The following is a 23,146-nucleotide window of genomic DNA, read 5'->3' on the forward strand; positions in this document are numbered from 1 at the left end:
CCCCACAGATTGGGATATACATAGTGAAGTTTTGTCATGCCAAGTGACAAGTGAAACACTTTTAAAATACGAAATTAACATATTATTCTTACTTTGACCAAATTTTACTTTGTTAAAAGTTTGCTTTGGCATATTTGGTGACACTACAAGAAAAAAAATTTAGAACATCTTGTGATACAATACAGCGATTTTAGGAATAGCAGTAAAGATTCAATATTCTGAAAATTTCTTAAGATTTTCAATCCATCTATGTAATTCTGGTATTTAGAGGTTTCAAGACAGTAGTAGAGTCCCATGGGTTTTATTTTGTATATGTGTGTGCACACATGTGTTTATGTGTGTTAATTAAATGTCTAAAATCTTTATAATGTATCTTTCTTGTGGCACTTAGGTACATTGAAAAGCCTTCTTAATTTCAGTACTCAGAGATCATGTTGATCCTTCCAGTCTGTGCATGTTTTTATGTATATGTATACAAATAGAAAAAGACTGGAAAATGAAATATATTTAGTTAAAATAAAAAATATTCCAATATTTTCTATGTCTAAAATCTGAACAAAACCATCAAAATTAATGTTCTTGTAAATTAGTTCAAGTTCATTATTCTGAAATATTTTTAAATACAAGTTTTTTTGGATATTCTTATGCTATTTTACAGTTTTGTATTCTTTTTATTTTGAATTATATATGTCCAAGAATAGGTAACCTCATATATGAGACAGTTTTGTATTTTCCAAAGAGAAAATAAAAAAAAATATTCTAAGCCAACAGAATATTTAAACACTTAGGAATGTGTACAAAATGGTTAAATGACCATAAATGTTTATTTTACTAAATTTAAGTACATATTCATATTTTAAATAGCATTAAATACTGGGGGTTTTTTGCTTATATTTTATAAAATTATTTTATTCAGTATTCTCAAACACATTTTTGACAACTTTTTGAGTCATGTGTTTTCAGGGCTTTTGAATCCATTGCTGGTGCTGCCATGGGAATGTCTACTCCAAGCCACAAGTCTTCAGTGAATAGATTTTTTACCTCTCCTTTTCAAACAGATGTTTTCACAAGACTCCTTGATACATTGAAACTAGGATTTGTTATTGTTATTTGAAATTAGTGTTTTTCCTCTCACTCTGCCACCCCAACACTGCACTTAGTTGTTCGAAATAATACAATTGAGAGTCTCCCCCATAGTACTCAGAGTATTGTTAGGACTCAAGTATATGTTGATTCCAGTTTTGCTGAGGGGTATTGGAGGGGAGATTTGAAAGTTTAAAGCACAAGTAGAAAAAATTGTCCACCTCTCCACTGTTTTTCTCTATCACCCCTGGAATATCTTCTGTTAAACTTTTCTATATAACCAAAATAACAAACTTGACATTCTGTCAGGCCAATGTGAAAAACTAGAGTCAATACCAGAGTGACTCCTAGCACTGGTAGCTGGGGTGCTGTCCTCTATGGGGTGGCACACTTCTGCGCCCTATGGGAGACAGTGATTACCCCTTCCCTTGTTTGTATGCCTGCTTCCCTTGAGCTGAGATTACAGCACGGGTTTAATACAGCTGTGGCCGTTGGGGACTAGGAAAGGACAATCAATTGATTGTTTGTGGAGTAAAGCGTAGTGTATGGTGTAAGCGGATTAATGAGTCCTGGTGGTTGCTGGTACTTTGGAACACACTTGCATTTCTTAGTAAATTGTGGCCCCTCCAAACAAGGTAGGGTGTTGTGTTTTCCTGCTGTTGCAGCTTTCTTATCAATTCAGTTTGCCTCTTTTACAAGGCACCCCCTTACTGAGGCACTTGAAACCACAGATAAAGAGGTAGGACCCTTTCACACTTAAAAATAAGTATTTTGCTTCCGTGTTCATGGTCTCTCAGCTTGTATATCATAAACTTCTTCAGCCTCTGTCTCCAGTCCTAGAGTTTTTCACTTGTTTCCTCAGTGCTGACTGAACATTGGGTGCATCAGCTGATTCATCGTTTCTAAGTGTCTAAACTTATGTGCTGTGCCGTGTTTCCAAGGGAAAAAAGTGGCCCCATGTAGGCGTCCCTCTGGGACTTTGTTGATTAAAACTACTTCTTTGAACAGTAAAGTTGTGGCACCACATTCTTCTTCCAAAGGTGGGCAGGATGGCTGGTAGTGGAATTAAGGATGTGGATGTTGATCCAGCCCAAGTGAAAACTGTTTTAAGGAAAAGTGATGTGAGGGAATTCAAAATGCAAAACACCATCTGACACACACAGTTAATGTTGTAATAATAATAAGCATCCTTAGGACTTAATAGAGACAACCCTTTTCATTTCCAAGCATCTTACTAACGTTTAGATAATTCTCCCAACACCCCCTGTAAGATGGATTATCTTCACTTTTCCTGTAAAAAATCTGAGACAGAATAAGTGATTTACCTAAAGGTACCATGGCTACCCCTCACTGTCTAAGTATCTCTCTGTCTTTCCTCTGCGGTGAAATAACTCACCCAGACCCATAAAACTGTGGGGATTTCAGCAGTTCCCTGAAACCTGTGTGATGCAAGAATTTAATGGCACTTGTTGCTTTTGCACATGCTGTGCTGCCTGATTCTGAAGCACTGGGGCCGCTTACAACAGCCAAGCCAGACAGAAAACACGCAAGCAGCTGCTGGGGGGTGGGGGCTGGCCATTCAGAGGCCACGTGTAACAGAATAGGCTGCCAAATTCTTGGCTGCCATATGTGCTGTGTAATACTTGTCATCCCAAGTGAGTCATTAAAAGGTTTCCCCTTAATGGGGCTTTGAAGTGCTGGGACAGCTTGAGCGCATCTATAAATTGCCACAAACAGGCCTCTAACTGAGTTAGCTAATTGCTTGCTCTTTGACTTATTAGGATCAACTGAGTTAAATAATTTGTCACATGTATGGCTCATAATAAATAATGTGACTAGCCAGTTTCTGAGCTGTTTGGGTGATATATTGTACCCCTTTTGGATGCTGTCACATGTAGCTAGCAAATGTGGCTATTTTATCTTGGGACTACCATGTCCTTGCAAAAGTGTCTGACAGAGTCTGCTTATGAACAATGTGATTCTTCTTCAACCTATCTATAATGCATTCATCATCATTTTTCTTGATCAATAGTCATAAATATCACACACATGCAAGTCATAGGCAAATGAATATAAATAGTATTAATTATTATTATAATTAATATGATTGATCATTACAATATCCCTGGTGACTGTCCTCAGTCCGCTCAGCACTGCCCCCAGGCCAGCATGCACGCTGTGGGCACGCACTGGGCTGGGTGCTGTGGCCTCTGCCACAGGCACTGTCGTCCACTGTTAGATGACAGAGGGTAGGAACCGGAAGAGATTGGATTATGGGCAAGGGAGAAATTATTTGTAAGAGGGGACCTGGGAAGATAATTGTTCTGTCCCAGGAGAGGGGTTATGGTTTACTAGCTAGTTGTAATTAAGTACGTCATTTGCTCAGTAAACAAATAATTTGTTGCCTTAAAGGTGCTCACTGCATCACACAGAAGAACAGTATTGCCAGCACATCTGGGCTGTCTGGCTTTGATATCAATATCATATATTTGTTTCCATTTGAAAAAGAAAGAGGGCAAATGGCTTGTCATGTTGTTAATCTTAGTCTGGACTACATTTTTGGAGAAGGTACAAAATGACTAATAAGAAAACAATTGAGCTGTTTGTAACTATTTTTTTTAATCCTTAGAAGAATGGATTGTAATTGGCTTTCCTTAGTTATTTGCAACAGCAGCTCGGAATAGCAATTTTATTGTATTTAGCATGAAACAAGTAAATCTGATGAGGATAGTTATGCTCTTCTTTTATAAAATTGGTAGATTAGTTCTCTCACGATTTCATGAGGAAGTAATTCTGTAACAGAGAAGGATGAGAAAAGTCCACATTACCAAAGTTTTCTTTTACCTTTTTATTTCCTGAAATGTCCTTTATAATTCATTTATTTGTCTATACTCCCCAAAGCACTCAAATTAAATAATAATAGCCTCAACACTTTTATGGCAATTTTAAAAATTAAAATATTGTGTTCTGTTTACATGTTACTTCAGAATGAATGTTCTTCTGCCAGTTTCTCTAATGACCTATTTTTTTCTTTGTTTGAATATATTTACATAGGGTTTAATATATCTATGCTTGCACATTATCACTGAGACAACAAGCAATAAAAATGCCAGAAGGTCTCAAACAGTGAGGCCAAGAAGTCACAAACAAGCCCCAGCTGGAGGGTTTTCCTTCTGGTTCTTCATTTTCCCTCCTCCCCTTTCCTGGCCACCCTTTCTTAAGCCATGGTACTTGTAATTCTCCTTTTGGGTACTTACGGTGTAATTAGTTAATGGTAAAAGTGTGTATGTGAGGGGGCTTGTTAGGGGATAGTGAAATGGATAGCTATACTCAGTTTGGAGAGGATTGGTATCTACTCTCTCAGAATGGGAAGCCACCCAAACCTGGATTTGTTTCCTATGCAAGATAGTAAATGTCTGTGGCCAACCCTGATCTTTATTTGTCCAGCATATGTAACAGGAGACATTTTCAGTTCCATGGGCCCTATTCATGTCTATTTTTGCTTACAAAAATTAATTGGTTGGTGCAATCCCTAAGTATATCATGTCTGCCTTCTCTGAGAAGTGGTATAAAAATGAAATTATTAATATGGGTTAATTTAACTAATAGTGTGTGTTTTACATTTGTTTTTAATACTATTCCTAAATGACTTCTTAAACTTTGTAGGTGTGTCTTGGGTGTTATGAAATAATGATTCCATTAAAAGGAATATGTGTAAGGAAGAGTATATTGAAAGATATTTATCTTTAGGTAACTGGCATTGGAGTATATTTTCTCCTCTTAATAGACAAAATTTGCTGAGCTTGCAGACATGCAGCCAGCCTGAGGCTTCCCGTATCACAAGCAAAGAGCCACAGTGATGACTGGACTTAGATTGGTTTGCATCTGTGCTATGCATAAATGTGTGCACATTTGAGGGCAGGGAGAAAGATTGAGAGTATGGATTGATTGTCACAAGTATATATTCTACTTGTAAGAGCTGAGTGCATAATCATCACTGAAAGTACATACTGGATGAAGTGTCCACCTGAGCTCTTCTCAATTGTGTACAATGGAAGGTGTGTCCTGGCTTTCTTAGTCTTTGTCCACTGACAAAGCATTGACTGCAAAATGCACTGCTGTATACAGACGTGTCTTACTAGTGAGAGGATTGTCATTTGGCACTGAGGAGCAAGAAGGAACAGAAAGAAATCAGCATTGATTTCACTGCTTATTCCTGAAGAAAAAACACTAGAAAGTGGCCACTGAATTAACTTCTTAAGTGCCAAATATGGCATGTTGGCAGAAACACAGCAGTACGTGGTTGCTTGTCATGACCTTCTTTTCCCCTCTGCCTAGGAAAGCAAGCAGCAGGTGGGACCTACTCCTCCCCACCTGTGAGAGAGTAGGCACTACTTATGCTGGGTGCAACTGGTGGCAGATAAGGATAATCAGAGACCACCTCAACCCATAGCACCTACCCTGTGGCAGAACATTTCCCAGGGTCCCAAGGCCAAATGGCTGTTATCTCGTGTGCTTCTGATAGCAGCACAGCTGGAGGAAGAGCAGGCAAGAGCCCAGGGAAGACACTACCAGTTTTTTGCAGGTATGCTCCAGAGGATGAAAGGGGAAATAGCCCATTAAGTGTTCCAGGACAAAAGTGTCTCTTTTCCTGCAGTGCAGTTCCAAACTTTGGGTTATATGATTTCTGTTCTGAAGCTCCTCAGCTTTTTAATATTTTTACATTAAGATTTATTTTCTGCTTATAAGCTTTCTGCTATCTATTTACCTCCCCTGATGAAAAGCAGAGGTAAGATAGTCCTAGATTTTTCAGTTCAGTAACATTCCTAACCCTGTCAGAAATGTTACTGCATGAACATCTAAATGTTGTGGCTCTCATATATACCAACAATTCAGAGTATGCACATACCAGACCAGGGAGCAAGGTCTTGACAGCTCTCCAGCTTCTGCTGAACCAGTTTGAAACCATTGCTGTTAAAAGAATGACACCATGCCACCCTCTTTTTTGCTTTATAAGCCTTGTATCTGTTTTAAACTGGGTAACCATGGAGAAACTACGTATACATTATCTCCCCCACTCGAATGGCCTGCCCTATATTATGATTTATGTATGCCTTTGCATTTTATTTAGGGGTACTATTTTTTAAAAAATATGAAAGACAAAGACCAAAGAAATACTTCAGCATCTACAAGGAAAGACACCTTAAAAAATATTCCCCCTTGTGTTACTCAGTATACCTGTATGAGAATTCACGTACCTTGACCAGAGAAAAGCAACCCTGAAGAATTAGTATTTTCCTTTTATTCAAACAGCATGAACTGTAAAACCCTTCTTGCTTCAGTTGCTTTATCTGCTTAGAGACTGAGAAAAGCTTCATGTTTACATGCTCCTCCCACTATCACAGTATGGTTTCAGGTCCCCATTTCAATATTTCTTTTTTATATTATAATTTCAGTTGTAGGTGTTCACATTATAAGGTGTCTAAAATCATTTTGGAAGGAAAGTAGATATAATTATGAGTAATTAATTTAAAATGAACATTTTTAAACTTAATGTACTTAATCTACTCCTGAATTATTTTTTCAGTTTAATTGAGATATAATTTACACACAGTAATGTATAAGTTTATGATGTCCAGCATAATGACATTATTCACATATATTGAAAAATGATGAACACAATAAGTTTAACATCTATTATTGCATATAGATGTGAAAAAAAGAAATTTTTTTTCCTTGTGATCTAATCTGATAGCAACTTTTAAATACTCCATACCACACTGTTACCTATAGTCATCATGTTTCACATCCTTGCCCCAGTATTTATTTACGTTTCTTATAACTAGAAGTTTGTACCTTTGTACTTCTGATTTCAAGTAACATACAAATAGTGCTTTATAACAGTCTCAGTTATACAGCCATGTTACCTGGATATTAAGTATCTGGATATACAATCATATGTAGTATATTCTGTACCCTCTACAGTTACTAAGCATTATTTGTAACCTTTGCAGCTGAGTGTAGGGGGAAAGCCCTCAACTTAATTTAGAGATTTAGGAATGAATCCCAACCCTGCCACTTTTGACACCTCTGAGATAAATTTCATCATCTGTAAAATTCTTTAACTCACAGATTCTTAATAATTATTAAATGAAGTAAGGAATGTAAAAATACCTACCTCAGTGCTCTGCAAAATAATGTTCTTAATTTCCTTCGATCCTTTTGTGTTGCCTGGGTTCAAGGTACTCTTCAGATGAAATGTACTTAGTTTATGAAACTTAAGTGTATTCAACTCAAATTATCACTGTCTCCTTTGGGTCATCTGTATGTTCTCCCCATTGTCACTTCATCCGTATAGAAAAGTATTTGCCAGGTTACCTGATTACCCATTTAGAATAAACTGGTGAATAAATTTACAGGCAAAGATCTACTGATAATAAAAAAAGGCTTTAGGAAATAAAGTTAACATTTTAGGACACTCCCTTCCAAGAACTGACTCACTGGGGAGAAAATGTCCCCAGAGGCATCAGTATTCTGAAGGTGTGTTTTCTTCATCGTTCTTCTCTTGGTAAATTCTATCCTGACTTGTTTTGTTTAGACTTTTCTTTTGATTTATTGACTTATTTTTACTAAACATCTTAAAATTATACTTCTAAATAATTCAAAATTACTTAAGCAATAGAGGGATATTTCCTCATATCTGTGTTCTTCAAGATATATGTGCACTTGTCTCTAGAGATCTTTATGGTAGCGACCTGGTATAACGTTCAGGGAAGGCTCTCAGGTTTTCACCTTTAGCAATTACTTGGTGGGTGTTAGTGTTCTGGTGGTCTGAGTGCACAGTGCTACAAAATCCAGACATTTGTCAAAATTATTTCTGTGTATACTTACCCACAAACCTTACCAAATCTATCTCAGATATAACCTTATCATTATCTTTTAAAACTCATATCTACTTGCTCATGTTACCTAATAATAGTATAAATAAAATGTCTTCATTAACATTGAAGAGAAGACAAAAAACTTTTTCTTTATAGAAAACATGTAAAGATTATTTAATGATATTTATTTAACCACTTTTAATCTATTTTTACTCTATTAGCATGTCTTCCATGAATATGCAATATGTGAATATGTTTACTTTAAAAACTGTCATAATTTACAACTCTTTTGAGTTCAAAGTAATTTTTCTTTTTATTAAAGAATTGACCAGAACCAATATCATCAGAAGAGAATGCATACAATCTCTATAAAATTATTTTAAGTAAATTGAGAAATATAGTGGAATATATCCATGAAATTTGTCAGAAGGCTAATTTGCATAAATGTAATCACAACACTTAGTCTTGTTACCTTTATTTGATTCTAATTAAAAAGTTAATAAAACTATCAATGTGTTATAAATTTAAAAAATATATTTATGTTATCTTTTGACAAGTGTGATATGCTGGATGGTTTTTCTTCCTGAAAGTGACCTTGGCAAACCATGTCAGCCATGCAGCAAGTGCTGCCCACAGGGACCTATGGTGCCCTGAGGGCTCCTGGGCAGAGTGTATGCCACATAGTTGGCTCCCCACTCGGACTGAGGATGACAGTGCTGCAATATGGCTCAGAGCTCTTAACCAAACAGAGCTTATTGCTTTGCCTTTCAAAACTTAAGAACAAAACCTCTATCTATTATAGTCAGTAATTGAAAGAAGAATCTTTTCTTTGTTGTGGTCTTAGCAGGTTTTAGTTGTTGAACTTCAGCAAGCAAGTCAGAGTGACCCATTCAACTCACTGCTGGTGAGGAGTAGACTGAGGCCTGCCCGCCCTTTAATAAGTAGAAAACCAAACTATTAGCAGCAGAATTAGCTCATACTCACTGCTAACTACCTGCTTTCTGTATGGCACTCAGTAGCTCCAGCCACTTAACATTTTTAAGCCTTTTTTCTCCTCTGTAATATAAACTCTGTGAAGCTTAGTCTTTTTTAAAGCATATACCCTTCACTAAGGAAGCTTGATACAATAAAATCTTTGTTCTCTGCAGCATGCAGATTCATATATGTATATATACACATGCACTGTCTAATATTTATCTGGTCTGGAATAAGCATTAATCTTTAATTACTGTATAAACATTTTAAACAGGTGTGGAATAACTGCACTCTCAAAAACGCAGTGTTTATCTCCTCACTGCCTGATGGCGTTGGCCCCACCGCCTGATGGCTTTCACCTCCCTGGGCTTGAGGTGGAAATGGAGAGGCAGTGGGTAAAGGGCAAAGAAATGCCCCAAATCCCACATGAATCAGAAATTTCCAGTTATAAATTATGCACCACCATAACATCCTTTACCACAGTTTGTGAGCCAGGAATTGAGTTTGAGGTAGTTTATAGTAGAAAAATGTGTTTTTCTGTATGGTGGGGGTAGTGGTGAGGGGGTAAAGGGTTGTGTATATATCCTTGCCTTTTTTTTCCTTCCTGTGGACTGTACACTCTCAGCCGCCTTTTCTCCGGGCTGTGCATGGAGCCCGTGGTGTGAGGAGATATAAAGCAGCATTTTTCTAACTGCCTTTGAAAACAATAAGGGCTCTGTTAACAAGAGCCCAAACCTCTGCAGACAGCCTCACTAGTTGGAATGACGGGTGGAGACCAGGTTCAAAGCCCTTGGTCTCCAAGTGCTTTAATTCAGCATTATTTTTGCCTCTGTAACCTTTTTTTCTTTCTCTTTTTTCTTTTCTTTCTTTCTTTCTTTTTTTTTCTTTTTTACTTAAATCTTCTGAGGACTCCTTGTTTGGTACGGAACTGAGCAGTAACTTTTTATAATTAGATTAAAGTTAATCAAATGAAGGCTTGGATATTTTAAAATGTCATTTAATCTCCCTCTCTTCCCCAATGGATTTTATCACTCTAGCTAAATTTATTGTAAAATTTCATCTCATTTTTGCCTAGTTCCAGGTTTTCCAGTTTGAAAAATTAGAGGAAAACAGGTATTTTCACTCATCTTTGTTTTTCCTTGAAATAAACACAACTCAGTTGTGTACTAGACATGATACCAAATACCTGTGATCTTCCTACTACTTTTTCTACTATTACAAATCTACCAGTTGGAGAGTAAAAAAGGAGATATAAAGTAAAAGGTTCTACAATCAAGGACAAAACAGGGAAGAAAAGGTTATAAGAAAACCCTCAGTTAATAGATATTTTTTACAGAAGGCAGTTTATGTCTGTGGTAAGTGCTGACTGATGACTTTAGGACATTTTGGCTGATGCAACATGATAATGCTGTAGAGAAAGAGGTATTGAAGAGTGGAAGTGATGAGCATAGATGATGGAGTTTCTATCATTCCTGTCCAAAATTCATATCTTCTATTTTCTGTTTCGCAAATGGAACTTGAAAATAAGGCAAAGGAAATAGTTCAAAAATATTTCCTACATCCAACATTGTTGTAAACTCTAAATGCCATATGAAATTTCACTTTATTTAGATTCTTCTGTGCATTTTGGTCTGGGGAGTAGGCAACAGAGTAAGGCATCAGGACTTTGCCTCTTAGCAAGTGACTTTCTGCAGGGATGACTGGGAGATCAGGTTTCCAATTTGTTAGGCTGAAGGCGAGGGGGTGGTGTGCTGATGCGTCTGGTTCTGATTTTTGAGTGGTGTTAAAAAGGTCAGGGTTCACATTTTTTCCATTTTATCCTGAGTTCATCACCAGCCAATCTACGTTTACCACATTTAGTAAACACTACTAAATGCGTGAAGACCGGGGTGGGGATCATAAATTTGTTTTCACCCCTGGGTATTTGCTATGTAAAAAGGAAAATTCATGTCATTGTAGATTGATCCATTGCTTCATAACTTTGATTGGTAGTCTGATAATTAAAATGTTTGTTTATAGTAAGAATAAATAATTTACTACTTCTAATCTTTGAAAATGAGTTGAAATCTATTTTATCAATTCATCATTTTTTCTTTGTCACATTTCTTTAAATTTATACTTCTATTTTTAAAAGTGCTATTAGGAACTACAATATGTAAAAATATATGGTATTGAAATTACCTATCTGTTCCTCTAATATAGCAGTTAATATCTTCCCAATCTCTGCTTGAAAACATTAATCAAAGTATTGTTCCTATGTAGTAATAGCAAAAATAATAAGAAAAGTTTGTATAACTAACTCTGATATCTATGCTTTATCTTCTAGGGATTGTTTGTGCACTCTTATTTAATAAGAAATAGCACATTTCTTATTTTCATAAAAAGTGACTTTAAATTTTATAAATAAAATGTTATGACCTACCCTCTTAGACAATTTAATTTTTTAATTGAACGAGATTGCCTTTTTTTCTGCTGCTTAATTGGCTAATTTGTTTGAAATCGGTTGATGTCTTTTTAAAGGGTGTATACTAAGTAGAAAATGTTAATCCAACTGGTTCCTTTATTTTATGATAATTTTAAAGGTTAGTGATTTGTGTTGCTGAAATGCATCATATATAGGAATGTATGTGTATGTGAGCTATTTCCATTGTATTGATAAATACGGGGGTTGTCGGGAGTAGGTCTGCAGCTGTGAGTATGTGAAACACAGTTTATTTTTGTACTATTATTTACTAATTATTGCATTATTTATTTATATTATTTCCATATGAACAACTGTAAGTCCACTTTTGCCCACCCCATATACACTTTACAATAGTGGCAAAGAAAAAAGTGATTTATAGATTACCAAACTGTTGCATTTTTTAGACATCTATATTAAGATGTTTTTATTTTATGAGCTGAAGTAAACTTGTAAACATGTCTAAATTTTTAGGAATAAACTTAATTTATTTAAAAGAAGCTTCTAAGAGGTGTCAGAATCTTTAAATTACTACTAATAAAATAGCCCATTTTCATGCTGTATAACTTTTCTTTAAGAAAAAAAGCCATGCAGACACTTTATGGAAATTTAGAAGTATTGAATAGGATATTTTCCCTCCCTCACTTATTTATATTGCAACACACACACACACACACACACACACACACACAATGTTTTCCTGTGTTTAGAGGTACTATTTAAGGAATTAATATGTGGACACATTACATAACACTTTAAAGTTTTATAGCCAAGCATTTGTGGGTGCTGTTTCCAGTTCACTCTCCCTTCACACAAAAATGTGCTAAAGCAAATAGGAAAAATATACCGTCAAAGGTAAAATCCTAAAACATGTTCTTTTTTACTCATTAGAATTTTTCCTATGGTGAGTTTTTCTCAATATGTTGAAAGAAACTAATGGTTGTGCATGATTGTATACCACATAAGAGCCCATTGAGATCTCTGCAACATCTTTTACAGTCACACAGGTAATAAAGGTCACTGAAGCAACAGATAATGAGCAGAACCTTTTGAATTTAATGTCTAAAATCACATTTTCTAAAAAATATTTATCTATGCTCTGTAGAGTGAAAATACAAGCATCATTTCTTACATGTTAAAAAGAGGAATGATGCAATTAGCTTCTAAGCAGGTACTACTCATAATAAAGTATAACTTCAATATTTAACTTCTCTAACTTCAGTGGCATTTTTTTTCTTCTCAGTGCTTGGTGTAAGTTGTTTATGTAGGTTTTTATTTGGAAGAGAGAATGCGTCTTGGAAAGACTTTTTCTTAACAATGTTATAAACATTGTATGCATAAAAATTATCTCTTCCTCAATAAAGTTCATGTTATGCTCATTATTTTAGCCTAAAGAAAATAGTCACTCAATGATGCAAAGTAACAAAACCACAATTTTTTACTCAGGAAGTATTACATGAATAAAACGTGTGACATTTTCAAGTTAATCTGACATTGCCATCACCCATGATCTTGTTGGGTACAAATGGCAGAGATTGATCAGCACAAACTATAGTGGATTGTAGAAATATATTAATCATATATTTTTTTAATGAAAGATTTTTAACCTTGTTCTAGCTAATGCAAAATACTTTATGGAGATACACATTTGGTATATTTAGCAAATTCTTTTCAATAGTTTGGTGTCCTGTACGCAGCACTTAATACAGCAGTGGTGTGGGTTGCTAATCCACTTTTGTGATGTTCTTCTGGAAGCCTGGGGTGGTGGCAGCAGGGCTCTCTGCCTTTTCCTATTGTCTCCTGTTCAAGGTATGCATATGTAAAGGGAGAACCACTGCTTAAGTTTGAAATATTAAACAAAATAAGTTTTATTTCTATTTCAATACCAGCCTCTAAAACAAATAAATGAGCTTATTAACTCATCAAACAAAACATTGTTTTTATTGGTCTGTTTTAGGAAGAATGAGAATTCCTAGTGTAGAAATATCTGTTCTTTCCTGTTCAAGATATTTTCTGTAAATTCCAGTTAAATACGCAGAGGTTTAAAGTGTAACTAAAACTTAGATTGTTGGGAAAGTGGCTGAAGCAAATGTTTTCTCTGAAACTCTTTTAATTTTAAGGTTTATGTAATATCTCTCTTCTGTTCTTAAACTTACGGAATAATATCTCCTTTACAATTTGAATTTTAACAAAAATAATTTTAGTATAATACATAAAATATATTTTGTCTTTGTTATGTAGACTAACTTTTCAAAAAACAAGTCAGATGACCAAGACAACTTGGTCAGACCAAGAGTGGTTATTAGCCCCTAGACTCATTTGAGGTCAGGGCCTGAGCGCACCTGCTCAGGTTCTGTCCCACCAGCTTCCTAGAGAGGGGCCACAGCAGCAGCTCAGACGGTGTGGAATGCCAGATTAATAGCAGCCATTTAGGCAATTTTCCTGGGACCTGTAGCCACCTCTTTGTTTTTTTCACTATTTTAGGGGAGAATTTCTACCTTTAGCCACTGACATTTCTGCTTTATCCCCTGAAATCAGAGGAATTGGATCGATCACCCTGTTTAGAGCTAGCAATCCAGCACTATAGGCTGCTATTTTCATAGGAATCAGGCTCTCTTGATTTCCCTCTAAAAAGCAGGGCAAGAAGTGGGATGCTTACCCCACTGGCTGTGTCCCATAGGGGTACTAAGCTGACTGGCCTTTCCTGGTTCCTACTCCTTGCTCCTTGCTCCCTTTACTGGGATGATATCATTGCCTCAGAAAACATTCTGAACCTTCTTGGCTTCAGGTTTTAGAGACTATGTAACCTTTCAGCTCCTAGGGTTTCTAAATGATGCAAGGCTGACTTGCTGGCCACCACAGAGAGGTGAACAGAGAATGACCCTTTTGGTGACTGAAGTTAAGGAATCAACATCATTTACTGGTAATTTCAAATATTGCTTAGAAACTACTTTAGTATATCTTTTGACCTAAAGCAGAAACCTTGCAAGCTACATTTTCACATTTATTTAATAGAGGAAATAGAAATGAGCTATATTGTTCCAGAGGTCAAAATAACATAAGGAAGATTTTAACAACCAAGGTTATTAATAATGGCAAGGGCTAACTCAGGTGCAAGAGAAACGTTAATCTTCTAGTTCTAGGACCCTTGGATTCTCAGTATATTTGTTAATTATGTAGTTTTTTTGTTTTATTTAAATATATTTTATCATTGTTTCCCATTTTTGTGCATACCATCTTTTCCCCTTGAATGAACATTAACTCAACATATGAAAGATGAACCCAGAATTTCAGAGATGTCCATCTAGTGTCAGGGCCCTTCAAATATTGAGGGTGCCTCCACCTTGTGTGCATTTTACCCTGCAGGTAAACAGTAGAACTCTTTTGTAGTGATCTACTAAAAAGCAGACATCTTTTTTTTTTTAAGATTTTATTTATTTACTTGTAGACAGAGGGGAAGGGAGGGAGAAAGAGAGGGAGAGAAGCATCAATGTGTGGTTGCCTCTCATGTGCCTCCTACTGGAAACTTGGCCCCACAATCCAGGCATGTGTCCTGATTGGGAATCAAACCAGTGACCCATTGGTGCACAGACTGGTGCTCAATCCAGGGAGTCACACCAGCCAGGGAAAAAAAAAAAAAAAAAAGCAGACATCTTATTTAGTTTAACAGTATAGTAACTGGAAGGCAAAGAAAGGAGAGATCTTGTTTTGTAAATTATGTTCTAGATATTTCATTGCCCCAGTGATGAGCTCCGGGCTAAGATGTGTGAGTATGCTGATGACTGACCAGAAGCTAATGTGGCAGGATGCAGACAGGCACCCTGTCCAGGTGATGTAATTATAATAAAGGCTGAAAAGTTCAGATTCTTATCTCCTTCCCATCAGTGTTTGGTTGCTGTGAGCTCATCAAGTAGTAGTTGGAGACCTTAACTTATTTAACCTTATGAAAATAATATTGGATTTTATTTTCCTAATCAAACTCCTAAAAATCGAAACCTGTGGACCAAGCCTTCTCTTTCACAAATGACAACATAAGATCTTAGATTCTTCCTGTCCCGTTTTTGGACAATATACATATATTAGAGAAAAATATCAGCTGATTTTTTTGAGTCAGGTTTATTGACTTTAACTCACATACAGTTAAGTTTACCCTTTTTGGTTTATAGTTTTGTTTTTTTAAACTCAGTTAATCATGTGATCATTACCATTATCAAGATACAGAACAGTCCATCACCCCCAAAATTTCCATTTCTCTTTGTAGTCAGTTTCCTCCCCTTTCCTTAACCATAACCACTTGTAATCACTTTTCTGCCCCATAGCTTTTTCTTTTACCGAACACCGTATAAATGTAAATTTTACAGCAGGTACATTTCAGAGTCTAGTTTCTTTTATTTAGCATATGCATTTGAGATTCATCCTGTTGTTTTATGTGTGTGTGTGTATACATATATATCAGTAGTTTATTTTTTATTGCTGAGTAGTAGTCGATTATATGGATCAACTCTTTTTTGGCTGTGCAGAGAATTTTTAAAATTTTAATTAAAGTATAGTTGGCATAAAATATGATGTTAGTTTCAACGTAGTGGTTCCACATTTATATACCTTTTAATGTGATCACCATGATTAGTTTAGTAGCCATCTGTCACTGTGCAAAGTTATTACAATATTATTGGCTGCATTCCCTGTACAGCACACTATATCTCCGGGGCTTATTTTATTTTATAGCTGGAATTCTGCCCTTCTTATTCTTCTACATCTTTTTTAACCATGTCCCTACACTAGTCCCCTCTGTAATTGAGTCTATTTGTTTTTTTTGTTTGCTTTGCTGTTTTAGATTCCACATGTAAGTGAATCCAAACAGTATTTGTCTATCTCCATCTGACTTGTTTCACTTAGGAAATACCTCTAGGTCCATCCATGTTGTCACAAATGGCAAGATCTCACTTTTTAAATTACACACAACACATCTTCTTTATCTGCTCATCTATTGATGGACACTTAGTTTGCTTCCATATGTTGTTTATTGTAAATAATGTTGCAATGAATATAGGAGTGCATATATCTTTTCAAATTAGTATTTTCATTTTCTTTGGATAAATACCCAGAAGTGGGGTTGTTGGATCATATGGTAGTTCTATCTTTTTATTTCTTGAAGAGTCTCCATTCTGTTTCCATGCAACATAGTAATACAACACATTACTACAACAATTTGCAATCCCATCAACAGTGTACCAAGGTTGCCTCTTTTCTACATCCTCACCAACACTTGTTATTTGTGAACTGTTTGATAACAGCCATTCTGACGGATGTAAATTGATATTTCATTATGGTTTGATTTGTATTTTTCTGATGATCAGTGATATTGAACATCTTTTCAACTGTGTGTTGGCCATCTGTATTCCTCTTGGGAGAAATGTCTATTCAGGTCCTCTCCCCCTTTTTTAATCAGATTGGCTTTTTTTTTTGTATTGACTTACTTGAATTCCATATGTATTTTTAATATTAACCACTCATTTGTATATCATTTACAAATACCTTCTCCCATTCAATAGTTGTCTTTTAATTTTGTTGGTGGTTTCCTTTGCTGTGCAGAAGCTTTTTAGTTTGATTTATTCTCATGTGTTTGTTTTTGCTTTTGTTGCCCTTGCCTAAGGAGCCATATCCAAAAAGATATTGCTAAGATTGATGTTACAGTTTACTGCCTATGTTTCTTCTAGGAGTTTTATGGTTTCAGGTATTACATTAAGTCTCTAATCCATTTATTAAACTTTATTTTTGTATATGAAGAAAGTGGTAGAGCTTCTTTTTCTTTTGCATGTATCTGTCCAATTATCCTAACACTGTTTGTTGTAGAGACTGTCTTCGTCCCATCGTATACTCTTGCATCCTTTGTGTTGATTAATTGGTCATATAACCTAGGGTTTATTTCCGGGCTCTGTATTTTGTTCCATTGATCTACGTGTCTGTTTTTGTGCCAGTTTTGATTATTATAGCTTTGTAGTATATAGTTTGAAATCAGAGAGCATGAAACCTCCATCTTTGTTCTTTTTCAAGATTGCTTTGCTAGTTTTTAACTAAAAAAATCACAAAACTTTCTCTTTTAATTATATATCAATAACTTATTTTTAATTTATGTATTTCTTTTTGTAACACATTACAATGTAGGTATTTTGTGGGGGGTTTTTAATTCTCATTTGCTTAACTAGTCTCTCTCACTAGAATATGAGGTCTGGATGATATGGGGAATGCGATAGTTTTCTTGTCAATATAGGTCAGTCTGTGTCAGGCTTGTAGTCCAATCGTATTAAACAAGATTTTCTAATCTCCTAAACCTTGTACTTAATGCTATTTATGCTTATTTTTTAAAATAAGGATTGAATATATTTGAAGGCATTTGATAAGTGAATTACGATATTTGTTTTTTGGATACAGTTAAGTGTATGATTTATAATTCCAATATGACTTTTATAGAGGCTGTAGAAATCATCTGAGCAGCCCCCTTGATCTTGCAGAAGAGAATTTGAGAGGGTACAGAAGCCATTCAGCCATCTGCTTGGTAAGAGGGCAAGAATGGTGAACTCTAAACACTATGTAACCCTCCCTCAGAGGGTTGTGGTCTTTTGACAGACTGTTCAGAAACAGAGCTTTAGGATCATTTCTTCATTAAAAGCAAAAACAAAAAAGGCAAGAATTTGAAGTTCAATATCATGATGAGGCATAAACTAGTTAAGTCAGTTAGACTCATGTCATTGCACTTTTTGGCCATTACAGCTAAAATTTTCCAATTTTACACCAAATTGAAACTGTTGTATTATTTTTTTTATACAACATACTACAGCCTAGTCCAATTTGACCTGCTGCCTAAGAAAATTGTTATTTTTCTATGTCATGAGATGCATTTTAGTAATTAGTTTGTAGATTGCCTTTCTATTAGCAGGGACATTTAAAGAAAGCATTTCATGCTCTGGCCAGGTGTAGCTCAGTAGATTGAGTACAGGCTGCAAACCAAGGGGTTCACCAGTTGGATTCACTGGGTGAATCCACATGCCTGGGTTGCAGGCTGGGTCCCCAGTGGGGGCCACCTGAGAGTCAACCACACATTGATGTTCCTCTGTTTCTCCCTCCCTTCCCCTCTCTCTAAAAATAAATAAATAAAATCTTTAAAAAAAATAAAGTATTTCATCAACAGAACTGAAACCACACAAAGGATTCTAGTTGGATTTCTGTTTTCTGATTAGGTATATCAGTATCTATGGTTGCTTTTCTGGGTAAGTGCTATGTCTGGATGTAAAAAAAAATACACATCGAGTATGCTATTCAATAATCATTGCCAGGGCCTAGATTGAGTTGCCAGTTTTACCCAGGTCTGAGGACAAAATTTATAAAGTATGAACCAGTAGGACAAAATGTGTATCCTCAGACTTGAGAATCTAACCACAGTGTTGATTTCATCTTAGTTTTATGTTTAAAAAAAAAAGCACTGAAATGTGGCTGACATTTTCTCCTTTAATGTAGTCTGCCAACACTTGTAAATGATCTAAAGCCATTAAAATTCTCTTTTAAAAAGTTGAATAGACTTTAACCTCCCATGAAGCAGTAAGAAAAAAAAGCATAAAAATCATCTTTGTTGAATTCTTATAAGACCAATTGATAATCTTAAAATATCAATGATACCAGGAAAGTCTACAGAAATGTTAATGTCTCTGTAAAGCTGTGAGTGAGAGTGATAGTGGAAGTTAAAGCATTGACTCTGGGTGTTGGAAATAAACATTTTAATTTACTCTTCTTTTCTCTCTGTTATGTTTTTTTTTCCTGTTTTTATTTCTATTCATTATTATATAATGCATTCCTCAGCAAAAATAACAACCAAAGAAAGTAATTGGAATATGTAAAATGTAAACCAAATACTAGTGTGAAGTAGTAGAAAAAATGAAATGGAAATCTAGTGACAAGCAAAGCATTGTTATTGAAAGGTTTTGGAAAAAAGCCTCTTTCACGTTGCTGGCCCAGTTAGGAAGTTTGGTCCCTGGTACAAAGCCATACAGCTGCACACAATATAAAGGAAGGTTAACAGCATATTTGGTGCGTTTATAACTTCCCTGGGGCATTTTAACAGTAAAAATAGTGATTGTTAACCTAGTCCATCTGAACTTAAATATGAGCTTACTTTGCAAGAAATGAGGGGTAACATCTAAACACTTTTCTCTAGGTTTCATTATTGTTTGAAGATTGTACATTATGACTCTTTTTTTTCTGTTTTTATATGTTTTGCTCAATGTGCTGAGATGTTTGGAGTCATAGGCTAATAAGATACAAGGTTCCCAACTCAGCTCTAGAACTTGATTCTTATGTAGTGTAAAATAGATCTTCATAAATATATACACTTTACTGTTACATGGTATGACATGTTCATAAATACAACACAAGCTTGTGATGCATGTGACAGTAGTCTATCTTAAAATTAATCTGGTGAATTATCCAAGATGATGATTATAAACACCCCACTGTATTTTGCTTGCAATCACAGAAATGCAATTCCTAACAGTGACAACAGGTAGACTGTCAAAATGGTTGCAACCATATTTATAATTTAATTAATAAACAAAACCAAGAAGTCTGCACATGGATCACAGCTCAGTCCTGCTCTAATGTATGATGAATAATTGAAATACTTATTTTTATATCCCCAGTAATGCAAAAAAAGTAGAGACATCTGTCTTCTCAAGTTTTCAGGACATTTGCATTCTGCTTGATAGTTCTCAGACTCACAAACAGGAAACCAACATAATCAACCCTAGGAGGGCATTCCTGATAAAAGAAGTTTAGGAACACTTTCTAGATTAGCCCCTACTGTGACCCTAAATCAAGATACTGTTAGCCAGAGCCAAACCACCATTTTGAAAGTGTTAGTTCAAGATACCCACAGTCCAAGTCCAGCATAAGCACACTACAGTCAGCTGTCTCTGGGTAGGACACCCTAATAGGACATCCTCATGCCTTATTGATTGTTTGTGGGTATTAGAAGCTGTGCGAGTAATCCTGTGCTTTACATTTCGATGCTGAAACTAAACTGAGCATATAGGACTGTCAAGTGATTTTTTTTGTTTCTTTTTTTTCATTGTTGTTCAGGTACAGTTTTCTGCCTTTTCCCCTAACCCCTCCCCACCACCCCAGCCCTCCCCAACTCCCTCCCCTCTTTCCATCCCCCAATACTTTTGTGAAAACAGCAATACCCAGTTGCATTCAATACAGTGAATGTCATGTATATGTTTTCCTCCATACAGTTTCTAAGACCTGGTCATTTTCATACTTTTCACTTGGTAGTGAAGTCAGTATTTTCTAAGACAAAAGCCTTGGGTTAGAGGATAGATCCACACTCTGAGCACTGGTGCTGCTGTGTTCGTACACAGTAGGTTCATTCCCTTTGGGAAGCACCATGAACTCAAGAGCCAAAAATTAATTAGCATGTGGTACAACTATATGCATTGTGGGACTGATTTAATCAGTTTACTTTCTTAGACTATTATGTCCCTCACCTCCAAGATAGACATAAGGAATGAGTCTGTCCACTTCCACACTCCTGTGTCAGCAGTGAAGTGGTTGGTCACAAGGGTGAAATAAAAAGGAGGGAATATCAAAACTTTTTGGCCTAATAAATTAAGCTCTTTTATGCTAGCTGTTGGATCCAGGGTGGAGCCCCCTACCTGGTGAACCCTGTTGTGAATAAGAGGCAATACTCTGTTGCATTTTGTCCAAATGTGCTTCAGCTGTTATGCTCCAAGCAGCATGCCAGAAGTCTGTTCTGAGTAAAGCTGGGCACCCCCATTGTGGTGTGAGTGGAGTCAGCTGCCACTACAGAATATTATAATGCAAACTGTGCAAATAGGTTAGCTCTCAGCCCAATGAAGAGCTAAAATCTACACCAGTGGCAAAGTCTGGCACTCCATATGGTAGTTAATAATGTTTTTAGGGCCAGAAGGAATTTCCTGATTTATGGAAGTAAGAGGAGAAAGCGTAGGTGCTGAGTTGTAAGTAGGAATTGGTAGAGGCAACCTCTGGCAGGTAGGTTAGAATGCAGTTTTCTGTGATGTGGCATCAGGCCTACATGAATTATGAAGAAGCTTTTCATTTTCAGCAACTTATTCATCAGAATCAGGAGATGACCATAGTTCAGGTACTTTAAACTTGCATCCACCACCTTTAATCACTGTCACCACCACCAGTGAACATATGTGATCCTCACTAGCCATACTCTGAAATACAAGACTTATCCCCTAAGGCAGTCAGTCTATGCACTTCCAGGGAGGCTTGGATTTCCCAGAAACATTCAAGTGTTTATTGCTGAGCCACTCAGAATTCAGGAGGATGTTAAAATTATTGTGGAGAGATTTTGGAGTTGAGAAACAGATACACAGACACACATAGTCTATCTCTATGTTTGTTTATAAATCCAATCTTGCAACACCAAATCTCACTATAATATACATGCATGCATCTGTATATGAAGGAGTATGTGTGTGATATAGTAGCAGTAAGTATGTGTGTGATATAGTAGCAGTAAGAGTAGCAGCAGAGTGAAAGAAATAGAACAGAACATCTAAAATTTGTTGGGAAGGTAATTTAAATTCCATTTAAGATTTTAAAATTATGGAAGGGTGAGTTTGTGTATTTTTTCCTGAAAATACTGTTTCCCTATCAGTCTGGTAGTTGGCCTCCTGTTTTCACACTGTATTTGGTTAACAGAAGTACCATTTTTCTAGCTTGCTTCAGTTGACTATTTTGCTTTATTAACATGTTATCCTTCAGTTCTTTTTTCTCTAATATTTAATGTTATTTGTTACTCCCTCATGACAACTATCAAGAAAATAGATAAAGGAAGTCTTGATACCATCCCAGCTGTGCCATTTAGGGTAATGGTGCCAACCAACTCTGACCTGGTGATTTCTAGACTCTAGATTCTGTTGTGGTCCATGTGTACTCTAAAATAGAACTCTGTTTTGTTTAGTGTTATCTGCTGAATCTGCTCAGCTTCCAACTTCTTGTTTTTTAAGTCTTTAGTTAATAAATAGACCTGTCAATGGCAAAAAATAAGGAAGTACAAGAATCAAAATTTGAATTACCACAATATATTACTTGACATTGATGGTTTTAGCAAATGTATGGCAGCTAGAGAAGAAATTGACATTAATGGCTAAAAATGAAATCAGGGATTTTCTTTTAATGTATGTGGTCTGTGCCTTCCTTGTGCAGTTCCTATAGTAGATCATCAAAGCACATTGAGTCCCGGGTATCTGTCCTGACACAAGGTGGGGAGATTGAGTAATAGATAAAATATGGGAGTTCCTATTTGTCATAGGTAAACACAGTGAATCGCTTTTAAATGCCAGGTGAGTACCAACTATAAACTTAGACATTTGGGGGGTGTTTTAGACAGATACAAACTCTGGCCCAACAATACTTCCTCCTCTGTAATGAAAATGTAAAAAATAAGCACTAGTTTCTAGCACAGATCCACTTATTTTCATCTCCCTTTTCTTTCTTTTTTTTTTTTAATAATTATCTGGGCTTTGTAAAAAGTCATTCTTAGCAAGTAAGTATAATAAAGGAAATAGTCCAGCATAATTACTATGTAAACTTAAAAAGAAAGCACACAAATGAACATTTCAGGACGGGGGGATAAGGTCATTTGTGAATGAGGCCTACCTTCTTACTGGATTGGAAGTTTACTAGGGGCAGGGAAACCAAG

The 23,146-nt window shown here is 35.9% G+C and overlaps 1 protein-coding gene and 1 long non-coding RNA gene across 2 annotated transcripts in view; one reads left to right on the forward strand and one right to left on the reverse strand.

The window, feature by feature from the left end:
- GMDS (GDP-mannose 4,6-dehydratase) overlaps window positions 1-23,146 on the forward strand; it is a 693,656-nt gene that overhangs the window by 368,476 nt on the left and 302,034 nt on the right. The gene's annotated exons all lie outside the window — the stretch shown is intronic.
- LOC118500755 lies at window positions 302-15,197 on the reverse strand. The gene is made up of 3 exons (XR_004903340.1): window positions 15,188-15,197; window positions 8,030-8,035; window positions 302-667 (listed from the first exon to the last, which is right to left on the reverse strand). It is a non-coding gene; the product is annotated as an uncharacterized LOC118500755 (long non-coding RNA).

This window comes from Phyllostomus discolor, chromosome 5, assembly GCF_004126475.2.
Source record: "Phyllostomus discolor isolate MPI-MPIP mPhyDis1 chromosome 5, mPhyDis1.pri.v3, whole genome shotgun sequence".
Lineage (NCBI taxonomy): Eukaryota > Metazoa > Chordata > Mammalia > Chiroptera > Phyllostomidae > Phyllostomus > Phyllostomus discolor.